Source organism: Peromyscus maniculatus, chromosome 12, assembly GCF_049852395.1.
Source record: "Peromyscus maniculatus bairdii isolate BWxNUB_F1_BW_parent chromosome 12, HU_Pman_BW_mat_3.1, whole genome shotgun sequence".
NCBI lineage: Eukaryota > Metazoa > Chordata > Mammalia > Rodentia > Cricetidae > Peromyscus > Peromyscus maniculatus.
Window position 1 is genome coordinate 30,440,967 of NC_134863.1, and position 23,609 is coordinate 30,464,575.

Below are 23,609 nucleotides of genomic sequence, written 5' to 3' on the forward strand. Positions count from 1 at the left end.
CCATAGGCCATACAATTTGTAAATAATATAAGCCTCTGTGTGTTTACTTGGGACCATGGGTGAGCGAGATTTGTTTGGACCCCAGGTCCAGGTGGGATCTGTAGAAACCTTCCGACTACAAGAAAATATTGTGCTAAGTAAGATAATCAAATGCTGCGAGTTCCCTCATATATGGATCATAGTTTCAAAATTTTAGGTATCTTTGTTTAACTTGGGAACTGTTGTGGTATTGTGTTCCCCAAAATATTGTGTACTCTAATAAACTTATATGGGGTCAGAGAACAGAAAAGCCACTAGATACTTAGGATAGGCAGTGGTAGTACATGCCTTTAATCCTAGCATTCCAGAGGCAGAAATCCATCTATTCAAGGATACAGCCAAGAATGATGACTCACGCCTTTAATCCCAGAAAGTTAGCCTTTAATCCCTGGCAGTGATGGTAGAAAGGAAAGATATATAAGGCGTGAAGACCAGAAACTAGAAGCATTTGGCTGGTTAAGCATTTGGCTGGTTAAGCTTTTAGGTTTTGAGCAGCACAGTTCAGCTGAGAGTCATTCAGATATGAGGACACAGAGGCTTCCAGTCTGAGGAAACAAGAATAGCTGAGAAGTTGGCCAGGTGAGGTTAGCTGTGGCTTGTTCTGTCTCTCTGATCTTCCAGTGTTCACCCTAATAACTGGCCTCAGGTTTGATTTTATTATAAGAACTTTTAAGACCCCTGCTACAGGGAACACTGTAGAGACTTGGAAGCAACATAGTGGGAGGGGAATTTAAGGATGATAGAACACACGTGCTACAAAACTATTGGGGTGGGGGATAGTGGAGGTGACAAGGTTAAACAGAGATGTGGGTGGCATATGGGGGAGAAGATGTGGTTCACCTGGATGGCTAAACAAGACTAAGAATGTATAAAGAAGTTACACAGAAATCCACTACCTTGTAAGGTAATTAAAAACATAAATTAAGAAAGACTTTGAATGGGTGTGCCATGCATAGATGGATAAAGCAGATCCTAGAACTCATGGGTTATAGATAACTATCCCATTTTCAGAAGTAGAAGACCTTCCTAGGAGTTGTTGGTCATGACTACTCAGTCTCCCTCAACTATCCATATTATTCCATTGACCCTTATTGCCCATCAGAAGTGGATTATAAGACCCTGTTGCTGAGATACCACCTAGCTTGATTGTAGAATATAGAGGAGCCATGCTGGAATTGAGGTGGAAGTTTCTTCCATTCTGGCTAGGCTTTATAGTGCCAGAAGGTGCTCTGCAGACAGCTGGGGAGAACAGCCAGAAATGGTCTCTGTGGTTTGAACCTTGTATGTCAACTTACCAGGCAAGAGGTGCTCATGGGTGCAATCATGGTATAACTGTTATGGGACTAATTAAATGATTTGTAATTGTATATGAGGCCCAATCTGTAGGAGGGAGTTCATGACCTCTACCATGGACCTTGTCAAAGTCTCATGACTGAAGAGATCACAGACACTAGAGGTGAACCTTCTATTTGTGTTTTGCTGATTGGACACATTGTCAGACTCCTAAATATGTATGCGTCTAGTCATAGACTAGTGCTGTCTTCAGCCTTGTTTTATGAAATTTTTCTTTGCAGTGAATGGTGGTTAATACAGGTTTGTGGGTGGTCAAGACTCATCATCTGTTGTGGTGTGTGTGTGTGTGTGTGTGTGTGTGTGTGTGTGTGTGTGTGTGTGTGTTTATGGGTGTTTTTTTTATGGTGCTGGAGATTGAATCCACAGCTTTACACATGCTAGGTGAGAATGTTACCGCTGATCTATATGCCTTGACAGTTCAGCTGTTATTCTTTAAGTCATGGGAAAGCAAATACAATTCCTTAAATTTCTAAAAAGAGAGACTTAGTTTGTCTTGGAAAGGAAAATCTATAGTGTAAATTTTATCTCTCTGCCTAGAATTTACCACACTCTGCTTTTGTGGTAGATGCTCATAAGATACTTCACTGCACAGATATAGAGTCACCTATTGAGAACTTTGTCAGACTTTGTGACCCATTGGCAGCAGCACATGAGATGTTTTATGCCCTTCAAATATATTTGGTCCTTGTAATTGAGTTGAACTAATGACTATGCTAAGATTTCTCACGTTTGAATATGAAAACATATCTTGCAAAGTCTCAAATTATATTTGCCTTGTTTTCTTCCAAATCTTGCCTGTTCATTAATATATCTTGTGTAGTTATCTACTGCTGAGTAACAAATTATACTTATGCTTAGCATCTTAATACAGCCAAGCTTTATGATTGTATGTATTTTCTCAGGGTCATGAATCTGAGAATTGCTTAGCCTGTTAGCCATGTTCCAACATCTCTCAGAGCATGTATTCAGGCTGATGAAAATACGAAACAGAAATTTATCAGGAAGTTTCATGGGAGGGACCTAAAAATAAGGGACTCCATTCTCATCCTTAGTCAGAAGCTGATAATGTCCTTGGTTGTATCCTGGCTGGAGGCTAAAAATGCCAGACGTGTTTGGAGCCTCTAGTTTTTTGTCTGTTTTGTTATGCCTTTTATACAGTTACCTGGGCTCTTACATGATAGCATTTCTTCTCACTCCCATCCAGGCACAATCATCTCTTTTGATGAACAGTCATGGTAGAAATGGGTTTTATCTATGATAAGCTTAGTAGCGACAATACTAATGGCCTGTATTTTACTGCTGTCTTATTTAGTTGACCCACAGTCAAATGGTTCTGCTCTAATCTAACTACATATATTCAGGTTTCTAGATTACCCTTCAAAGCCCAAAAGTTAATAAGGATGGAGATGCTAAACCTTTCTATGCCCCAATTTCAGCTCATTTACTAAGTGATTTTTTTTCATTTTTTAAATTTATTTATTAAATTTAATTTTACATATCAGCCACGGATTCCCTTGTTCTCCCCCTCCTACCCCCTAACCCCCACCCCCCATCTCCACCTTCCCCCCAGCCCACCCCCCATTCCCATCTCCTCCAGGGCAGAGACTCCCCTGAGGATTGAGTTCAACCTGGTAGATTCAGTCCAGGCAGGTCCAGTCCCCTCCTCCAAGGCTGAGCCAAGTGTCCCTGTATAAGCCCTAGATTCCAAACTGCCAGTTCATGCACTGAGGACAGGACCCGGTCCCACTGTCTGGATGCCTCCCAAGCAGATCAAGCTAATCAACTGTCTTATTTATCCGGAGGGCATAATAGGGTTTTCACTCTTGAGGAGAGAACATTACAGTGATTAGCAGGTTTGGAGAATGCCCTTAGCTCATGATCTTTGGATCCCATCTCCTCTTTCTCAAATAACATTCAAAAGATAAATATCACAATTGCCAGTCCTCAGGTCCTAAATATCATTTGGAAAAGATAGTGTTATCAGGGCTCTTTTGAGGCCCATTAAGTGCAAGCTACTCTGCTCAAAAGGATGTAATCTGGTTTCTATGTATGACCCTGAGTGGAGGCAGGATACCTTGATCTGCTCCAAGGATTAGAATATTCATACTATTGCTTCCTCCCTTAAGAGTTTATCAAGCTGTGCCTGTCAATCACCTGATCAAGAGATCAGCCCTCTAGAAAGTGGATTTACTTGAGAAGGTGCTAAAGAGGTGGGAGGAATAATTATCCCTTTGATGAGATAATGTACTTCTACTTCCCAGAAGGCACCTCCAGCCCTCCCCCACTTAGCCTCCCCCACCCTCACATGCAGTTGCTCACAAATCTTGATACAACCATGCTAAACCTGCCTGTTTTCTAAATTCTAACTCAAACATCATAACTACTTTCCCCATCTTTTATCTCTTTTGCAGACACTGGCCAGAAATCTAAGCATGCTTTTCCTGACCCTGTGGGATTTCTCTTTATTCCCCTTCTCTCTTTTGCTGTGAAGGTACTTGCCAACCTCCTTTGCTGAGCATGCTGGCTTTCATGGACTCTAGCTCAAAAGGGCATGGCTTTTTCTCCTTTCCTCCCAATCCAGCATCCCAACAGCTGCAGAGATTTATAGCTTGCCTTCTCAGTTGTTTTTCTTTCAGACTCTAATAAAATTTCTCCAAGCTTTCTTTTGAGTCCCTTTTAAAATCAGTTTGCTATTTGAGTCTAAGAACTTCAAAAGAGAACCTCAGTTTTTCTTGCCATAAGGCTGTCTGGCAAGGGCATGGTTTCTGAAGGGTTGGAATGTCGGCTATGTAGATCAAGAAATAGCCTTCTTCAGAGAAGGAGGAGGGGGAGGGAGATTGTGATTGTTTTATTAGTAACATAATTTTACAAATGACTTTCTACTAGTTCATTCATTTGGATTCCTCCAAGAAAGTCAGTAATTTTAGCACACGTTCAAGGGGCAAGGGATGAAGACCCAGCTTGGAGGGAATGTGTGTCAGAGAAATAGTGAACATTGCTTGAAAGTGAGTATATTCACCTAATTGTTGCCCACCGTCTGTCATTTTTAAAAACTTTGCCTTCTGTCCCTTTACTTATGGCACCAGAGATTTCCGATAGCCCCCTTTTAATGGGTCAAAGGATTTAGGGATTGTAATCTTTAATCAAGACTGCCTGTCTTTCAAATGCTTAGCCTGTTTCTTCCAGGGATTACAAAGTACTTTGAAAAGTGAGAGCTTTTTTACTGAGTTTTGTCTCCCACACACTCTATTGCACAAAGAAGATTCTAAATATTCTTCGGCATAAATAAACCTAATTATTTTACCTCAGAAATATTCTTCCCGTATGTTAACTCTTCAGAGATAATATAAATTGTGTGCCTCCTTCTGTTCCCAAAACATGCAATGGTTTGCAGATCATTCATAGTAAAACCAGAGTTCTTGGACTGGTTCAAGGGCCCTGCTCCCACATGACACATCTCCTTGTCAATGCCTCACTCAGTGTTCATTCCACCTGCATGTTATTTCTTAAACACTTTGGATATTTTCTTGCCTCAGAATCTTTGTAGAAACTAGTTCCTCTACCTGGCGTGCTCTGCCTCTTCAAAGCTGCTGATTCATTCTCTCACCCACTCAAGACCTTTGCACAAACAATGCCTCCTAAATGAGACATTCATTCCCACAGTGTTTAAAATTTACCTTCCTATTTCATTATTCCTGTCCCCATTCTTTTGCTTCCTGTTTTTACAAGCATCGCATTACCAAATATCACATTGTGTATTAACTTTTTGCTCTTATTTATTCCCTGGCTGGAGTATGATCTGCTTTATTGACTGATATATCATTATTGCCTATAGGACATGGCAAGCATTCAATGAGCATTTGCTGAAGTAGTGATTTGATATTACAAATATAGTCAGTTCTATGTTTTAGTCCATGAGGATACTAACACCATGCCACCAAGCTGTTGCTTATCTATCTATTCCCTCTGGGGCTTGTGACGGAGATACCAGAATACTTTAGGTTGGAAAGGGAATGACTCACAGTTTCTCTTGAGATCTTACCCTAGTCCCATATATACATACTTGACAAAGAATGAGAAAGAATCTACATGGAAATTAAAAGGAGATATAAAGAAACAAGAAATCAGTAGCATAAACTTAAGGGAAAGGTCCTAGTGGAAAAGTGTGCAGAATACAAAAAATACAGCATTTCTATTTCTATTCATGGGCCCCCATCTTCTTGCACACTAACAAATTCTGAGCCTTCCAGGTCTGCCCAGTTAAGACAGAGGGGCCATAATCTCATTTGGAAGTGGCTTTCCATAAAGTGAATTAAGCACAAATTCTCTAGAGCACGATTGTGTTTATGACTTAATCTAAATATACAATTGCCTCATTGCTCCCTGTCTCAGATTAGGGAGGAGTGCCTTGCACAAGAAGGTTTGATTTCATTATGAGATGGGGTGGAACATGGAAGAGAGAGCTCTGCCATGCTGGGGATATCCTTCTATATGTTGTGAATGTGTTGCTACGATTGATTGAAAATAAAATGCTGATTGGCCAGTAGCCAGGCAGGAAGTATAGAATAGGTGGGATAAGCACAGAGGAGAATTCTGGGAAATGGAAGGCTGAGTCAGGAGACCCTGCCAGTGGAAGTAAGATGTAAAGTACTGGTGAGCCATGAGCCACATGGTAACTTAGAGATTAATAGAAATGATTTAATTTAAGATATAAGAACTAGATATCAAGAAGCCTGCCATGGCCATACAGTTTATAAGTCATATAAGTCCTTGTGTGTTTACTTTGGTCTGAGTGACTGCAGGCCCAAGCGGTACTGGAGATATCTCCAGCTACAATGCTACTCTCCGTTTACTGGCAAATGGTGATGGCGATAAGCAAGGCTTTAGAAATTCCACACAGAAGTGGGTGGGATACCTGGAGGGAAACGAAAAAGACTGTTTTGAGAGGAAACACATGTATAAATAAGTAGATGTGACATTTTAAGTTGAAAGAGCTTTGAAAAGTATGTATTAGAAGCATTCTAACTTTCCTTCAGTTCTGAGTACAACACAACCATGTTTTCATATCAAGAGATTTACAAGGAAGACTTTAAGAAATCAATTATAGACTAGGTTCTGACAAATTTCTTTAAAACTTTCCGAACTTTTCCAAAATTGCCATAACAATTTTATAACAAATTACTTTAATACTAAATTGTTAATACTTTAATACTAACCTTCCCCAACTGTTTTCTTAAACAGCATTTACACACATATTTATTTTTGATCTATAATTCCCAGTCTAATTTCTGATGCTTAAACCCGAATCATTCCTATCTTTGCATGTGCATTTTGAAACCTAATAAATCAGTACATTCTTTCATTTTCTTCCATATTTCCAGTCTTTCCCCAAAGATTTCTTTTTTTATATTTCCCCAGAGATTGCTACTGGAAAATTTCTATTTCTTTGTCTTTAAGGGGCATGTGTTTACTACTGGTAAATGATGAACTTGTACTGCTCCATGCTGACTTCTCACACATCAGGGCCCCAAAGAAGAAAGCTTAGTCTAGATTGTGAAGATAGGAGCCTCTTCCAATGTTCTTTCTGCAGTCATCACAAATACTTTCATACTTGTCAGCATGAAGGTCTCCTTTCTAGATTAGCTGTGTTTTCATCAAAGCCATGAACTCTTGAGCTGTTTGATTTTTTGTTCACCTCTTTGTTACAAATTTTAGTTGCTTTCTGAAAAGTCCTTCTGTCTCATCTCTAAATCTTTTCTATGGAAATAGTCTCTCTCTCTCTCTCTCTCTCTCTCTCTCTCTCTCTCTCTCTCTCTCTCTCTTGTTTATATTTGAAGTTATATTTTAATTGCAACATTTCCTAGAATAGTCTAATTTAGCTTTGGTCCTACCAATGATTGGTTATCACCATTGGAAATGCCAGCTCATACCCCATTCTCACGGTACTGAGCACTACCCTGCACCTCTCCTTTGTTGTTTTGAAGATAGCATGCCAGAACTCTTACTGATTCAGAATAGTGTCTTCAGCCTCCTAAGGCTGGCTGGTTCCTTCATGGACTTTTGTCTTCCCAGACACACTTATGTTTACACTGTTTTTCCCCCTCAATTCCCTTCAAAACAATTCTCAAAATTCTTGCCACAAATAAACTTGGTCACATAAAAATAAGTAACAAAAAAGTAGAAGACCCCTGGGAAACCTAATTAATAAAATCAAAATAAAAATGAATCAAACCTTGATATGAGCACAGTAAATGTAATGTAAAGAAATGTTTAGCAAAATACTACTAAGTCTAATATAGTACAAATAGGGTTAAGATTGTAACTTTCATGAGTAATAATAAAAATGCTAATTATCAAAATTACCCATGAGAATCCTTGGGAAGATTAACATTTTTATTAAAAATTGAGATTTTTGTTATGCAAGTTTATATTTTAAATTATGGACTTAGGGCTGGAGAGATGGCCCAGTGGTTAAGAGCACTGCCTGAGCTTCCAGAGGATCCAGGATCAATCCTCAGCACCTACATGGCAGCTCACAACTGTCTGTAACTGCAGTTCCAAGGGATCTGACACCTCCACACTGATGCACATAGAGTAAGTTTTAAAAAAGAAAATTATGAGCTTGAATGCTTCATGTAGAATAGTTTTCAAGTATTTAAAAATTTTCAAAAAATATGTGAATCCATTGACTCTATTGTAGCAAAATTATCAATTTCAGATAGAAAACTGGACAATTGCTATAGAAATAGAATATTATATTAATGCATATTATGTATGTACAAGCCAAATAGCTATTTCTGTTTGCCTTTATCTAACTAATCTCATTTACATAGAAAAACAATTTTAAGAATAAGCCATGAGCAAGTTTAATCCTTATATAACTAAAATATAATCAAAATGCAAGATTTAATACTGGACTATAATAGTGAATTAATATCAAGAAATTTATTAATTGGATTAAGTGAGTGAAAATAATTATCTCATGAAATATTAAGGAGGTTTTTGATTGTATTCAACCCCCATTCCATCACTGTTCTTTCAGAATATTTCTAAAACAGTGAATCATGATCCGGCATTATATTTAATGACAAAGCTTTAGAAATTACCTCTGTATCCAAGAAATGTAAAGTTGTTTATTTTAAAAGTCTCTCGCAGTAGCAGAAGGTGAAAATCTAGGAAAAATAAGTAAAATTATTAGGACAGAAATCACAAGTAGCATTTAAAATTATTTTTTAGAATATTTTTTAAAGAATTTCATATATATGAGTACTATATTTATATCATTTCCACTCCTTCCGTTCCTCCCTCAAGTTCCTCCCATGTGTCCCCCATACTCCCTCTCAAATTCATGACTTCTTTAATTACTATTGTTACATGGTTATCTATGTGTGTTATCAAATTATTATATTGTTATATGTTGTCTATATATGTATACATACATATACATAAATACAATATTCTGAGTCCCCTGAGTGTTGCCCCATATCTATATGTTCAGGGATGACCACTTGGTATTGGCTAGCTTATCAAGAGTTCGCCAGTGGAGAAGACTGATTCTTCCTCTTAGCAGCCCTTAACCAGTCGTGGTTTTTTGTGATGGTTTCCATAGATTACAAAAGGAAGCTTCTTTGATGTGGAATAGGAGCTATACTTACCTATGGGTATGAGAATAAGTATTTAACATGAATTAGAAATTAAACTGGTTTAGTAAAGTGGCAGCAGTAGGTTCTCCTCTGGGATGCCATGACCTGCAGTACCAGATATGAATTCCCATCTACTGAACAGTCCTTAAAACCAGTTAGATGGCTACTGGTTACCCCCCAAATATAAAGGCTACTACTGTACCTTTGAGGATATCCTGCCTTGTTGGTCATTTTGTAGTTTGTCCATCTTACAGTTGGGTAGGACTATCGATTGCTTTTCAATCTTGGCAGCTTGCCCAACATCTTCCAGTACTGTGGGAGCTAGATACCAGTGAAGCTGGAGAGTTTTTCTACAGGTCCCACCAAGCCCCTGCAGTCCCGCAGTACACTTATAAAATAATCACTCAGATGCTTATATTACTTATAAACTGCATGGCCATGGCAGGCTTCTTGTTATCTAGTTCTTCTATCTTAAATTAACCCATTTCTATTAATTTATACCTTGCCATGTGGTTTGAGGCTTACCTGTACTTTACATCCTGCTTCTCATCGTGGCAGCTGGCAGAGTCTCTCAGCCTCAGCCTTCCACTTCCCAGAATTCTCCTCTCTCTTTGTCCTGCCTATACTTCCTGTCTGGCTACTTGCCAATTAGCATTTTATGTATCCATCAGTCATCCACAGCATACCAGCCAGGAGGCTTCCAGGCCAGTTCCAGAGTGATTCTTCCAAGTTCTGAAGGAAAAACAAAAAAAGATAAATTTTTATGAGAATTAAAGAGCTTTTGCAAAGTGAGTAGACACAAAATAATCTGATGAAAACCATCAATAGTATTCTAATGTATAAATAAAATACTACATTTACAGCAGCAAATATAAACAATACACTGATAGGCAGTGGGCAAGCAGGTCAGGGGTAGAGGTAGCTGAAAGATGATCTGATTCTGATGCTGATGCTGAAGACAACAACCACCATGACCATACAATGCTTGAGAATGGGGACATAAAACTAATTTATGAGTAAAAATATATGAAGCACAAGATATTTCTCAGCAACATCTATTTGAAGAACTGTATCTTTCTCAAGTTAATATGTAGCTTTAAAGCAGTATTTATAAAATGTGGTAAGTTCTAACTATACCTGGGCACTGTGTTTTATAAACTCTTGGGAACCCTGAATTAGTCAATACTAAATCATTGCTCTGGGAGATACACAGTAAAGTTTTTTTTATTAAGAGATTATCTATTCATTTTACATATCATCTACAGATTACCCTGTCCTCCCTCCTTCTACTCCCAGACTTCCCCCACAACCAAGCCCCCATTCCCACCTCCTCCAAGGCAAGGTCTCCCATGGAGAATCAACAGAGCCTGGTACATTCAGTTGAGGCAGGTCCAAGTCCCCCCTCCCTGCACCAAGGCTGTGCAAAGTGTCTCACCATAGGCACTAGGTTCCAAAAAGCTGGCTCATGCATTAGGAACAGGTTCTGGTCCCATTGCCTTGGGGCCCCCTAAACAGTTCAAGCTAAACAACTGTCTCACTTATCTAGAGGGCCTAGTCCAGCACCATTGACTCAGCTAGAGCTAAGAAGCCCCCACAGTGAAGTTTTTAATGGCTTCTAGTCATGTATTTTTAGGTTATTTTCACGTGTGTGTGTGTGTGTGTGTGTGTGTGTGTGTGTGTGTGTGTACCATATGTATATGGATGTCCATGGAGACCAGAACAGGGTGTTGGATCCTCAGGAGCTATAGTTACAGGTGGCTGTGAATTGTCTGATGTGGGTGTGAACTCTCAGGCTCTTTGTAACTGCAGTAAGTGAACCATCTCACCAACCACCTAGTTGTAATATTTTCATTAAGCTGGTTAATACATGTTAATTTTATGTTTTTCTATTTTAAAACACTTTATTACACACATTTACAACATTTTATTACACATATATAGTAAAGCATTTTTAATAGAAAACATAAAATTAATATATGTGTATGTGTAGTATAATTTGTTAACATTGAGGCCACAGCTAGCAGAACCACAATTTATGCTTAAACCAAATTTATATAGTGAACATATTCCCCCCATAGGGCATATCACAGCAATAATGACCAAAAGAACATTAAAGACCACTTGAGCACACAGAGAAGGGCATTTTCATGAGTAAAAGCCACATAATTTTAAAAACCCTGACATTCAATAAACCTTAGAAAGGATACATCTTCAAAGTAGAGAAGTTGAGACCAGCAAGCATGGAGCAGGTTGGTTTCCCTGGGTTCTCTCTGCAGGAAACTTAAGTTTTCACTGCTCTGGCTATGTTTGAAAATGACGAAGAAAGAAAACATTGTATTGGGGAGTCACAAGCATATTTTATAGGGAACATTTAGTATCAATTTGGGCAAATTTGCAAGTCTGAACTGTCAGGCAACAAGGATCTTCTCTATGTATTAATTTTTCTTTTGTAGAGATTTGACAAAATAATTCTAAAATTCATCTCCAGTCTGGTAGAATACAGCCAAGAGAAATTGGAAGATGAGAGGACAATTTGCCCCCTACTGGATATTAAAATTGATTATACCACTCAAGCAATTTTGAATCCTTTCTTATAAATATTTACAGACAGATCAATAGAACTTGTAACCTTGGAATAAATCCTAGTATATCTAGATACTTGGTATTTGACAAATAGTACCTCATAAAAGAATGGGAAAGCTATGGGCCATTCAGGGATTGTTTTAACTTCCTGAGGAACACTAATTTATTTTCCTCTCATTTACATTGAAATGAACTTCAGATGAATTATAAAGTGAAATGTAGTAAAATTAAAACAACAAAACAGAAAACATTGGTGAATACTTAGTGGATATTCAGACAAAGTATTTTCTCAGATGAAAGCCACAAAGGAAAAATGCAACAAGAAAAAAATCAATAGATTTTCATAAACAGATCAAAAGGCGAATAAAAAGAAGTCTTCTGTTTATGCAGAAATGTAATTAAGAGACAAATATCAAGATGAGAAAAAAAGAAAGTTATTACAATAGACAGTCTTATACTCTTAATGTGCAAAATCTTTCAGAAATAAGCCAGAGACTGGTATTCAGTGGAAGTGAGCATCAAAAGGCATAGGACACTTGGAACATCTGAAATGGAAGAGTGGCAGGATTTAACTTTATGGTTAAGTAAACATACAAGTCTGGACAAAGTGTGACATCACTGGCTTTCAAAAGATAGAGATGAGAAGGGCAATAAAGATTATGGACAGCATTAGACACAAGGTGCTAGATTATAGACAGGACTTTGCAGTTGGAAACCTGGCTTCAAATGCAGAATTTTTTTTTTTCTGGTTGTATAAACTTAAGCAAACTACTTATTCTCATTGCAGTTCAGATTCATCAGTAAACAACATTAGTAATAGTTACACTCTGCAGTTTAACAAAGCACACATAGAGGACCCAGAAGCATAGCCAGTACTTGTCAAATGCCAGCTTTTAGCAGCAGAGTGGTACACTTATACTTGAATGGGAACATGTACTAGAGTTCAGAAAATGACACCCTAAAATATAATGATCTGGCAGGCTGAGAACTTTCTATCTAAAATTTTAGATTTTTAAAAATTTTATGTGTATGAATGCTTTCCTTCCATATATTTATGGGTACCACATGTGCACCTGGTACCTAAGAAGAGCAGAAGAAGGTGCCTGAGCCTCTATAACTGGAGTTACTGATAAGCCTAAGAAGCCACATGGTCTCAGTGAATTCAACAGGGTCCTCTGAAAGAGCAGCAAGTGGTCTTAATCTCTGAGCCACTTGTCAGTATGCAGGGCTGAGCACATTCAATGAGAAGAAATTGGAAGGTTTCAGAGGTTCACACATGTGTTATCTCCTGTTGTTTTTACATGTGCCTGCCCTTCTCAAGTACAGAAAGAGGCAGTCCGAAGATTTTTCCTTGGACTCTTACCAAAATTTTTAAAAAATTATCATAGTTTCACTGGACCTCCTCCCTCAATGAGGATGAAAATCTAGAAAAGGAAACTCTGTTGTTTTCACCTATTTACATCAAATGCAGCATTGTGGTTTCTGATTACTGCTGTCTGAGAGATGTATCAGCACAGGACTGTCTATGTTCCTAGTGTGTTTCCACCCTGCATCTTCACATAAGTGAACCCCATCAACCCTTGAATTGAGAGGGTTTAATTCCAAGATATTGCCTGTTCTTATCATTAATTTTTCCTAAAAATCAATACCCCGTTAAAGTTACTGTTGCCTAACCCCAATTTTCCTATCCTCCATGACAAGGATATTTATGGTTCATCTATATGGCCTTTCTTTGAGTTTCATATATTGCAAGACCCCTATGTGCATGTGCACATTAATACATTTATTCTGACAGTTGTTAGTTTATTTCAGCAAATTTGGACTTTCAAAGAGGGAGGCAAATGAATTTCTTCTTATACTGGGACATTTTGGGAAGCAAATATACTCAATTTATATAAATAATCCCTTCTAATGTGCATGCCTTTTAAACTAATTTGACTTGTCTTCTTAAAACCTATTTTAATAACAGATTAGGTAATCTGATATAATAATTAATTACACAATATAGTAACTAATAGTATATTAAACCACATTGTGAATATATAATTAATCGTAACATAATAATATTATAATAATTTAATCAGAAATTCCAGCAAATGCATTTTCATCAAATAGGCTTCTATGTATTATTTGTAAATGTGAATAATTAGAGACAATTCCAATAACCCAAATGAAGAGCAGAAGCATGTTACAGAAGTCATAAACTTACACATTTATGTTTGTTTAAGAGACATACCCTGCAGTGATCGAAAGCAGTTCACAAGAATGTTTGACGACACAAGAACATTCACACTGCTCTATTAAGTGAACAAGGCAGGGGGATAGACTCACACAGCTCAATCCTGATGTCTCTAGACTTTCTAATTTGGTCTTAATCTTTTAGTACTCTGTCACGTTTTCTTTGCCCAGCATGCATAACAACATGAAGGTGCCTGTATACTATGTTTCTTCTAATAGATGTAAAATTCAGGAGAGTATCAATCATGTCTTACTTGTTGAGTAGATGCCTTCATTTCAGATGGAGTAGAATGGTTCTTGTTATCATTGAACAGTAGACACTCAATGAATGTTTGATGAAATAACTAAAATAATAATAGAGGCATTTTTCATATCATATGAACATTTTGATCTTCCCTAGTGTATTCAAATTATATCTAAAAGCAAGAAATCATAAGTCCCATAGCAAATCATCTTTCTTTCATACACATCTTCCCCAAAGTTGGCTTAAAATTCTCTATAATTCCAAATGTTTTACAGGGATGTTGCTGTGTTTCAGGTAGTCCCTTTTGTTTAGGCTTACACCATCATTATGACGAGGGGGAAGTTAGACCAACTGTGCATGCTATTTGTTTCAGTTGTTGAACCCATTCTTCCTTCATTAAATAAGAGGTGCTCCTGACTGTAGTTGTTTTAGCTGAACAAAGTTAAACAGCTGTTGGATGCACCAAGGCCATGCATCCTCCTCCTTACTGTTTTTCACAGAGCTCCCCACCTGCACACCACTGAGCCTCAGAGCACAGATCATCGCCTGGCTGAGGCTGCTCCTATTTGCCATGTCCTTTTCTTAAAAGCACCAATCATACTGAAGGAAAACATCTATATAAACTTCCCCTCAACATTTGAAGAAAAGGAAGAGGTGGGAATTAGCATTACCCAAATTCCATTGGAAGTGATAAATGGAGTCAGGGCTTGGAAAGGTTTGTGTGGGGAGAACCCACCCTCCCATAGGCAGCGGGAAACATTCATAACAGAGCCATTTGGCCAATGGTATTTTCCTCTTCAGTATGTACAGGGTAACCTGAATAAAAGGTTTGAATTACAAAGCAGCCTAATCCGCACATTCTTTGAGCAATGACTGCTATTTATGTCAAGAAAATAAAGAGGCCCAGCAAATGAGGGAGATAGGGAGGGAGAAGAGCGGAGAATGGAAGAATAAGTAGGAGTTATCCTTCTCACAGGAAAGGGGCAGAATTAGATTTTGTTTTTATTTCAAAGTTTGTGCTTTCTATCTTTGGTAATGTCATTATTTACTGAAAAAGCAAACATACTCATGGTTTTAATAGAACTCACTTCCCCCCATTCTGAATGCAGAGAGCCAAGGCCAGCAGCCAGCATCCCTGTAAGACCTTCTCTCCTTCAGCCTTTCCTGCACTCTGGTGCCGGGTGTTGCTAATGTGCGGTAATGGTGCAGATGAAAAACATTTATGTTCCATTTTCCCCCAATATTATTAAAACTGCTCCATCACCGCCTGTAATGGGGGCGTCCACATTTTCTCTTGCCTGTATTCCTGACATGACATAATGCCTGCCCTCACCAGTATACCATAATATGGAGGTAATTGAAACATAACTCACCGTAAATTACAGGCAATGTTGAGGCACAGCCTCAGTGAGTTTCCTGAGGCTCATTAGAAATATAAGCTAAGTATTTCTTTAAGGGAAGTGAGAAGAAACTGGAGTCTGAAACAGAAGCAGGGGTAGAGAAAGGAAAGAGTGTGGCAGAGAGGGAGAGGGGGTGGAGACTTAAAAGCAACAAGAGGTAGCATGTATCAGGCTACCAGAGGGGTGAAAATTGTCTCCCTACTTAACCAGCGGCAACCTGCTATCATTTGTTGGCTTCGGGGCTACTGTCTGGACTTCTCGACACTGTAGGCTGCTATTCAGTTCTTACACAACTTGGGCCTATAAAAATGTATTTACTGGCCCAGTGATTCTTGGGTTAGCAGTATTGACTGCTGGAAGGAGCTTATGGGAAATGAAATAGTAACTCCGAGAGACTAGATGATACACCACACTAATGTGTTTTCCATAACTCGTTTAGCTCTCCAAACTTGATGTCTCAGCCAAGTCTGTGCAGAATGAGGAACCTAAGTTTATTCATCCTTAGCTTGGAATTAGCTCCTTTCTGTTCCAGCCTCTGGAGACACGTGGAGGGGCTGTGGTGATCACTGTGAAGTTCATTTGCTTTAAAGTGAATGGCTTGCACGTGACTGGGTCCATTTCTTTCTCACGGGGAGGGCATTTGTGACTCCTCCCACTTTGTCCTCCATTTCATTTCTCCTCTAGTCCTACATGTTGGTGGTTGTCTGACTTCCCTCTTTGAACTGCCATCTCGCTCCTGAATTCATAAAAGCTTGTACCCTGTACCAGGACTCTTCCTTTGAGAAACGCCTGCCTTCACTCTGACCTTTGGAGGGAGGGGGATGTGGTACAGCTTATGAGTACCAGGGAAGAAGAAGTCCTCATCCATCGAGACACAGTGTTTCTGGAAGTTGATCAGCTGATTCTGATCTCTGCATTTTGATAGTGGTTCGTAACACATCTGTGTGGCTTGTCATGAGGCAGGGGAGAGATTCATTTCTGTTCTCCTCAGACAGTTAGTATGGGCTGGCTATGAGGAGCCAACACTTTGTGCAGCCTATGTATAGGATAAAGCACACGTCAATCATTCTTGACCTCACCCCCAAAGCAAGAGAGAGACAAACAAACAAAAACACAACAAACAGCAAGTGAAAAAACTAGTTTGTTCTCGGTTCTCCACCAGTTTCTTGCCTTTTCCCCGTTTTTGTGACTGTCTGCCTCAAAGTTACAAGAAACAAAGCTCCACTTAAGAACTCAGTATTATCATTGATTACTCCAAGTCAGGTCCTAAAATGATTCATGGTTTCATAGCTCTCATGACCATGAAGACTTATCTATTCCAATTCTACTATTTCGCTGAAGAAAGATGGTCATGGGAGAGAACTGATTAAAATACAATTAGCAATCTAAATATAAGCAAAAACCCCACAAATTCTTCTTTTTCAGTTCTATGTTTTTCTAGTATTTTTCAAAAGAAAGATAGATTTCATTCTTTTTTAAAAAATTTATTTTAAAAATACTTATTTCTAGTTCATTATTTTTGTGTACATATGTATCTTGTCACAGTATGTCTTGGTGTTAGGTGATGGTGGAGGCCAGAAGAGAGGGCAGGACCAACTCCTCCCATCAAACTGGAGTTAGACAGTTGCAAACCAACTCACTTGTGTGCTGGGAATTGAATTCAGGTCCTCTGGAAGACCTGCCTCTTAACCACTGAGCCTTCTACTTAGCTTTGTCTACATTCTTACAGGTAACTGTAACTAACTGAAAAAGATCTATCTTCACATCCTTCCAAATAATCGTTTCATCTGTTAGCATCTTTCAATAATTTATCATTCACTGAAGACCTATGCATAACAGAGAATATTGAATTTATTTCACATATACTGAAGGAACTTTAGGGTAGCCATGACTGAAGTTATGTTTTGTTCAAACACTTTTTCCTAGGTTTTAGTGCTACATTTCTTTGTGTTGGCTGATTAGTATGAACTTACGTCATAGAACTTACAACGTTCATGTTGGTAGAGGCCTGAGGATTCATCAGATCTAGTTCCCTCTTGTAATGGCAGTAATACCCAATGTTGCACATCTTCTTATTTGCAGAGCCAAGACTTGTGCTTGTGAGGGCTGACACTGTGAAAAGTGCTTGAATTGCTAGAGTCTATAGATAAAGTGACTGGACAACAAAAGTGTGAATAAGAATCATAGGGGAAACATTTGAATACACACATGCACACATAAACACATACACACATAAACACACACACACACACCCCACATGCACACACCTCTTGTGATTCTACTCATCATAACCAAATAGGATACCTACAACGATACTTGTTCCTTTAAAAGAATGACTGCAAGAAGTTTCCATATAATGAAAGTATAGGAATCCTTGGTGTACATGTAATTATTTTATGCACAGGCATACATACATATGCACACATACCTATGCACATAGATTTGTATGATTGCTAAAATAAACATAAGTTGAAATTTCTGGGATTCTGGAGAATTCCCTGAGATCCTTCTCAGTCAGTGATTTTTCTCTATCAAGGATGACCACAATCACCAGTTTTAAAACTCTCTGTACTTTGTCTGAAGTCCTTTACTTGGATAATTGTATGTTTGAAATATGTACATGTCTAGGAGCCATAAGTTCTTTTGTATTTCTATGTAGTATTCCATTATAAGAATACATATGTACATATATATTTCATTTTACTGTTGCTAAGAATGTATCATGTAGGTTTTTATCTACAGATGTAGCTGTTATACATATTCTTATATATTTGTTAATGAGACAGCAAAATGCCTTTTGGATATCACTACATCATTAGGGTGTCCTTCAGTATTACTGAAAACGGTTTTCCAAAGCAATTCTCACCTTTGGTCCACCAGCAAATGAGGGAACCTTATTTATCCATAGTAATACTAGCACTTCCTTGGTATTGATTTTAAATAATTGTACATATTCATGCTGTGGAATGGGATATTTTGTGGTCTGCATACACTTTATGATTTAAACAGGTTATTTTCATGCCTTGCCTCCAACTATTATTGTTCTCTGTGTTTAGAACACTCAAAATGCTCTCTTCTTGCCAGCTTGAAATACACAGTTAATAAACGTCACTCTACCACACAAAAGACTTCTGAAATGTTTTTCACTTGTGATTTATGTTTGCCTGAAAATTTTTCATGTAACCCTACATACAGGTATATAAAATAGTTATAAAAATAAAAAAGATTACTGATAATAAATCACAAAGAAATTTATTTCACAATTCTTTGGTACACATATAATTTTACTATTTTTTAAAGGTGAATACAAATTTGCACACTAATGAGCTGCATATGCTTATTTATTTTCACCTAAAGAATTAAATCACGCCTGAATATTTAATGCTGCAGGATGCAGAACATCTTCAACATTTTTCAGAGTTGACTGATATTTTGTGTTTATAATTGTCAACGCAGAGAACATCTTTTTGCCAAAATTCATAGTATAAAATGCAGACTCGGTGTATGGCCATTTCAGAAATTGTTGGAAGCTCTCTCCTCCTTTAAAGTCAGGATTAATGTAACATCATTTTAAAGAAATGAAACTCATCAATTCAAATATCAAGATTAAACCTTCTAAGTCAGTTCAGTCCAGAGATATTAATCATTCCACATGCTAAGGTAACAGTAGGAAACTTTTAAAAGTCTTTGTTTTCTGTAATTAAATCATTACATTTGTATAGGAGAAGAATACCTTATATGCACAGTAAACACACTGCAATTCACGGCATATGGTAGTTTAGAACTGAGGTGTTTCAGAAAGTGCTCCTTGCTGTAACAGAATGCAGACTGCAAAGTGTTCATGTTAAAACGAAAGCTGCCACCTAATTCTTGGCAAAAATTTCAAAACCATACATTGGAGAAAGGACAGCCAGCTTAAGAAATGGTGCTGATAACAGGTTTCCCTGCATAAGAGAATGAAACTAGATCCCTGTGTCTCACTCTACACCAAAATCAGATCACAGTGGATCACAGACCTTAATGTAGGACCTGAAACTAAAACTGATAGAAGAAAACACATGGGAAACAATTTAAGATAATCACAGGCAAAGACTCCCTGAAAAGCCTCAAGTAGCATAGGAAATAATCCCAAGAAATAAAAAATGGGCACACATGATACTAAAATGTTTCTACATTTATATAGATGTATAAATATATACACATACATGTAGCAATATTATATAAGGAAAAAGAGGCCATGAATTTCAGAAGGAAAAAGGGGAGAAATGGGAGGTGCTGAAGAGTAGAGAGCTAGAGGGGAAACATAATTTTAAAAATTGAAAATTAAAAATGTGTAATGTATGAGAGAAGAATCTACTTTCAATAAAAAGATTGAAAATTGCCAGGCGGTGGTGGTACATGCCTTTAATCCCAGCTCTCGGGAGGCAGAGGCAGGCGGATCTCTGTGAGTTCGAGGCCAACCTGGGCTACAGAGTGAGTTCCAGGAAAGGCACAAAGCTACACAGAGAAACCCTGTCTCGAAAAACCAAAACCAAAACAAAACAACAAAAAAAAGGATGAAAATTAGAAATGTGAAAAATTCATGAATTGCCAACTTATATAAGAGAAAAGCCATTTTAATTTTATAAAAATTTCTAAGTTAACAAAAGCCCATACAACAAATGAAACAGTCCCCAGAATGAAAAAGTAGGCTACAGAGTGGAAAAGAAAACCTTAGCTAACTACAGACATGGCAGGGACTCAATATCAAGGATATATAAAGAACTGTCCAAACTAAATACTAAAAACCAAACTATCCCATCAGTAAATGAGCTGAGAAACTGAATAGACGGTTCTTAATAAATATTTGGAAACATGATTAATATCTTTATCTATCTGGAAGTGCAAAATGGAACTGCTTTGAGGTTCTGTCTCATCGCAGTCAGTATAGCTATCACCAAGAAAACAGGCAAGAACACATGCTAGAGAGGATGCTAAGGGAGGAAGCCTTCCTACTCTACCTCATTTACTAGAAGTCTTTGGTATCTGTTGTAAATGGTGTTGCTATCTAGATTTTCCCGTTGGCTGGGTCATTACTGATGCCTTGCTAATTTTATTTTTTTAATTTTCATTCTTCTGTTTGGAATAGAATAGTATCATCTTGTTGAGGCTGGTTTTGAACTTGTTTCTCTTGATTTCAACCTCCTAAGCAGTTAGTTAGGATTGCAGGCATTGTGCCAAGACATGTCGCTCCACTAATGATTTTTGTAAGTTGGTTTTACTGGATTTGCTTATCAGTCATAATGGTTTTGTAGTGGATGTTCATGTTTTTATATATATGACCTCAACACCTAAGAGTAGATGATTTGAATTTTCCCTTTCCAATTTCTGAGCCCTTTATTTCTCTTTCTCTTGCCTAAGCACTTTGTGTAGAACTTTCAGTATTGAGTTGAATAAATGTGATTTAAAAAAAAAGAATATTCTTGCCTTTTTCTTGTTCTTAGGGCTAAAGCTCCAACTTTTTCTGTTTGATATGATTTTTTTTCACGTGCATTTTTTCACTTTTGAATTTATTGAGGAAATTCCTTTTCTATCCAACTTGTTATGAGTTTGTATCATGAGGGAATCCATTATCACATAAATGCTTCATTAGTTTCTATTAAGACAATCATATGGCTCATACCCTCATTGCATTGACATAATGGATCATGTTTGTGTATGTGAAAAGCATTCTTTTATCCTACAATAAATCCTGCTTGATCATGGTTCCCAATACTTGTGATGAGCTCTTGGATTCTTCATTTTACCTCAGAAGGACTTTGATTAAAAAAAATTGAGGTGTGTGCGTGCGTGCATGCGTGCGTGCGTGCGTGCGTGCGTGCGTGCGTGCGTGCGTGCGTGCGTGTGTATTTATCATGGGGACTGGTCTATGTCCTTTCACTGCTTTTCTTACTGTTGTATGTAGGGAGAAGTTGAAGTCTTGAGTGAATATGTATTATTGACATGAGCGTGGTCATGCCAAGGACCCAAGGGCATCAGATCAATGGTAATAGCATAGTTTTCCCCAAGTCAGATGCAGACATGTGACAAACCCTTCCTGATCCAAAGGTGGATGTTATGAATGATTGACTTTTAACTAAAACCAGTATGTGCAGCAACTATCAACCACATCTTCCTTCTCCTGGACGAAGACAACTGCACCTTTAAATGGCTTCACTACAGAGACCTCCTACTGATATTATTTGTCCTGCAGCCTCCTTGTTCAGCTGTATATTCTAAACCCATCTCCTCACCTGAGAGACACATAATAATTGCACTGCTTCCAGGCTGCTGATGTGTCTCCGACAGGGTATACAGCTACACCAGTCCAAGCTTTTCTGTATATCTGTCTGTTCTTTATTACCTCATTGTAGCAGTCTAGTCAATTCCAAAGCCATGCAAATTGGGGAGTCATGCTCTTATCTGAGTTTTGCATAATTGTTATTACAGAATGAAGATGGGAAAACATGCCTTCTTCAACTTGTTAGAGTTTGACAGAATTTGTATTTCTACTTTTTTAAGGGTTTGATACAGTTCAGTGTACTCAAGCCATTGTTAAAACACATCTTATTAATTGTGTTAACTCACATTATGGTCTGTTCATATTTTTCTATTTTGGATTTAATCTTGGTTAGGTATATGTTTGCAAGCAATATTGATGTATTTTTTTTTCTAGGTTTTCAAATTTGTTGGCATACCATTATAAACGTTAATTTCTTATTGTCTTGTGATATCAATTGTAATGTCCTTCCTTCCTTTGCTTCTCTCTTTCTTTCTCTCTTTCTTTCTCTCTTTCTTTCTCTCTCTCTCTCTCTTTCTTTCTTTCTTTCTTTCTTTCTTTCTTTCTTTCTTTCTTTCTTTCTTTCTTTCTCTCTCTCTCTCTCTCTCCTTCCTTCCTTCCTTCTTTCTTTTCTTTTCTTTTCTTTTCTTTTCTTTTCTTTTCTTTTCTTTTCTTTTCTTTTCTTTTCTTTTCTTTTCTTTTCTTTTCTCTCTCTTCCTTTCTCAGGTCTTCCTGTGCTTTCTCGGCTAGTCTTGAACTAAAGAGTCTTCCCTTCTGTTTTTTTAGTCTCCTGAGAGCTGAGATTATAATAAATACTCTCATGCCCTGCCCAATATCTCCACTTTAATTTCAGATTTATTTGAGTCTTATATATCTTTTTCTTTAAATTGAAATTTCCTAATTTTTTTGTGGATTTTATTTCATTTTTTAAGAAAATTATTTGTCATTTCTGTGACGCTGGAAGTCTCTGTTCATTTTTGTGTTTTCTTATCTTTGTTGTTGTGTTCCTTCTGTTTAACTTTGTGTTTGATTTCTTTTTCTTATTGTTCTACTTCCTTATGTTCATTCTGATTGATTTTTTTTTTTGAGCCAGACATTCATTGCTATAAATACCTATCTTAGTATTTCTTTTATGGAATCCCATAGGTTTTGATACAATGTGTTTTTATTTTCATTTGTTTCACAAAATTTTATTTATTTTATTTTATTTTATTTTGGATTTAATCTTGGTTAGGTATATGTTTGCAAGAAATATTGATGCATTTTTTTTCTAGGTTTTCAAATTTGTTGGCATACCATTATAAACGTTAATTTCTTATTGTCTTGTGATATCAATTATAATGTCCTTCCTTCCTTTGCTTCTCCCTTTATTTTAATTTTTTCGTTGAACCTTTGGTCATTTAGAATAACCCTGTTTAATTTCTTTCTACAGTTCTTAATATTCCTGTTGTTGTCTTATTCTGCTGCAGTGAGTTCTAGTTTGCATCCTACTGCTGTGATAAAACATTGACCAAAACCAACTTCAGAAGAAAGGGTTTATTTAGCTTACATTTCCAGGTAACATCCATCATCAGTGGAAGTTAGGGAAGGAACTCAAGCAGGAACTGACATAGACCCAAATGGGAAAGCTCCTTTTTGGCTTGCTTTCTGGCCCACACAGCTTGCTTTCTTCCGTAGTCTACGAACACCTGTCCAGGGATGGCACCACTCACACACAGTAGAGGCCCTCCCATGTCAATCATTAATCAAGAAAATTTCCCCACAGACTTGCTTACAGGTCAGTCTGATGCAAGCATTTTTTTTTTAAATTG